This window comes from Sebastes fasciatus, chromosome 8, assembly GCF_043250625.1.
Source record: "Sebastes fasciatus isolate fSebFas1 chromosome 8, fSebFas1.pri, whole genome shotgun sequence".
Taxonomy (NCBI): domain Eukaryota; kingdom Metazoa; phylum Chordata; class Actinopteri; order Perciformes; family Sebastidae; genus Sebastes; species Sebastes fasciatus.
This window is the reverse complement of record NC_133802.1, coordinates 34710768-34713784: the sequence shown is the minus strand read 5'-3', so window position 1 is coordinate 34713784 and position 3017 is coordinate 34710768.

Here is a 3017-nt window from a genome sequence, read left to right as displayed (position 1 = left end):
TAATAGAGCATGAGGATGACCATCAAATACTTCTATTATAATGTTCTAAACCCTTATATACTTTTACTATTTATTTCAAATAATTAATCAATTCATTCATGTTTATTTCGGATTCATAATTTTAAGAATGAAAGGAGATGCTTATCACTAACCTCCAACCCACTTTTCTTTTAATGTCCATGTTTAATGTCTGTGTTTTCCCAGAGGGGAATAACCACGGGCCATTCAAGGAAAGAGTCTGTTTGGAAAATGAGCGAGGTGGAAGATAAAGGAGAGGCCTCTAGTCTGATCCATCCATCCTCTGAATGCTCTAGGTCTCTAGTTTGTGGCTGTAAAGTTTCATGAGGCTGTGATTATCCTAGAGGTCACCACAGGTCATTTTATACAGGGAGGTCAATGAAATGTCTCCTATGGGGACTAACATCATCACACATGAATACAGTTGGACTCATTGGATCCACCAGAGTCTCAGCTTTACAGTGAGACACAATTTATGGGATTCAACACTGTTTAGGGACCCCAGGATGCAGAAATATTCAGATACATCATTTTAGAATAGGAGTCAATAACACATCAACTGAACTCTGTTCGAAGGGAATGTTTTTCCAATTAACCTAAAAAGTGACTGAAATCTAGAAAAAGGTCATACGACAAATGCAGTCATTATACAGCAAGTACAAACTTTTGCCCTTTTAATGATTGCCCTTTTAACAATAAACTAAAATTCAGAGAAGCACATGAGAACACAGTTTTCCTGTGTGGATGAGAACATGTGGAAACATGTCAGGTCACACGATGAGAGGAAGGAGAGGCAGCATGAACAGAGCAAGAGAGAGAGAGAGAGGAGGAGGAGGAGGAGGAGGAGAAAGTGAAAGAATGTGAAGGTAAAGATAAGAAACAAAAGTTCCTTGTTATTTAGTCCCTGGAACTACTTTTCAGGGTTCTAAAAGGTTCCTTCAGAAACACAAAATAATACAAAACATTTTCCTAAGAAATTAATTCTCTACCAGGTTTATCCAATATTTAATATTTTATATATGAATAAACCCTATTCAGTAGTAATGGGTTATAGTCCAGGTGATGTGCGAAAATGATAAAGGCTGAACACCGTTGCCATTTTGTTTTTAGCCACCGCCATCTTGGTTTTTAGCCGTCGCCATCTTGTTTTTAGCCGTCGCCATCTTGGTTTTTGCCGTCTCCATCAATGCGTTAAAGAAATTGGAGACGTTAAAATAAATTTGCGTTAATGCATTATTATCGCGTTAACTTTGACAGCCCTAATTTTTTTTTTTTTTTACTTATATAGCGCTTTTCTAGTCTTCCGACCCTCAAAGCTCTTCACACTACATGTCAGCATTCACCCATTCACACACACATTCATACACTGATGGCAGAGGCTGCTAAGGTGCCAACTTTGCCCATCAGGATCTAATCTAAATACTCATTCACACAGCGATGGCTCAGCCTTCGGGAGCAATTTGGGATTACGTGTCTTGCTCAAGGACACATCGACATGTGACCCGGAGCAGCCGGGGATCGAACCACCGACCGTCCGATTGGTGGACAACCTGCTCTACCCTCTGAGCCACAGACGCCCTAATTGATTTATATATATTTTTAATAATCTGAACTATAGCTCTAAATATTTGCCTCTGAGATGTAGTGGAGTATAAAGTAGCAGTAAATGGTAATACTCAAGTAAAAGTACCTCAAAAATGTACTTGAGTAAATGTTCTTAGTTACATTCCACCACTGCAGCATCAGGTCTTATTCAGCAGTACTTTATTCATTATTTACCTTGTGCGACAGGCTTAGTGAATATCTCCTTTAGTCTTGTTTCACTTGTACTCACTTTTGGGGTCAAAATGTCAACTTCCCAGATAAAATCTACATTTATTTTCTTCTGTACAAAGCGGTGTTCAAATGAGGAGCAATAAAAGCCGCAGCAGATCAAGGAGAAATGCCTTTTGACTTAGTGGGCTGACTGCCATGAAATGTAACCTGGAGTTAGACAGACAGAACATCCCACAGGGCCAATAACTCTCAGATAAGTACAGAGCTAATTACCGTATACATATATTAGAGAAATATTGACGCTGACTAGTAGATACATGTCTACGGTCGAGTCGCTCACTCCTCTGAAATCTGCCTCGAGGTTCACAAGTATCAGTGTGTGGTATTCATCACCATTAAGGCTTTCATCGACACTCACGTTCAGTGGTGGGACGTAACCAAGTATATTCTGAAAATGAAGTTCTTATCTTTATTTGCCAAATGAATTATAACATCAATAACTTCTTACAGGCCTGAGCGTGACGTAAACTGATGAAAATTACTGCATGTGAAATAATGAAATGAAAAAATAAATAAAAAATGACAAATGAAAGGAGTTAAAATCTGCATATTCTTAAACATCTACAGCAGTAAAGTCATAGACTGTTTATGAAAGGTTGACGTGACGTCACCCTTTGGTTTGTGGACTGCCATCTTGCTTTTTAGCCGTCATCATCTTGGTTTTTAGCCGTCGTCATCTTGGTTTTTAGCCGTCGTCATCTTGGTTTTTAGCCGTCGTCATCTTGGTTTTTAGCCGTCGTCATCATGGTTTTTAGCCGTCGTCATCTTGGTTTTTAGCCGTCATCATCTTGGTTTTTAGCCGTCATCATCTTGGTTTTTAGCCGTCGTCATCATGGTTTTTAGCCGTCGTCATCTTGGTTTTTAGCCGTCATCATCTTGGTTTTTAGCCGTCGTCATCATGGTTTTTAGCCGTCGTCATCTTGGTTTTTAGCCGTCGTCATCTTGGTTTTTAGCCGTCGTCATCTTGGTTTTTAGCCGTCGTCATCTTGGTTTTTAGCCGTCGTCATCTTGGTTTTTAGCCGTCGTCATCTTGGTTTTTAGCCGTCGTCATCATGGTTTTTAGCCGTCGTCATCTTGGTTTTTAGCCGTCGTCATCTTGGTTTTTAGCCGTCGTCATCATGGTTTTTAGCCGTCGTCATCTTGGTTTTTAGCCGTCATCATCT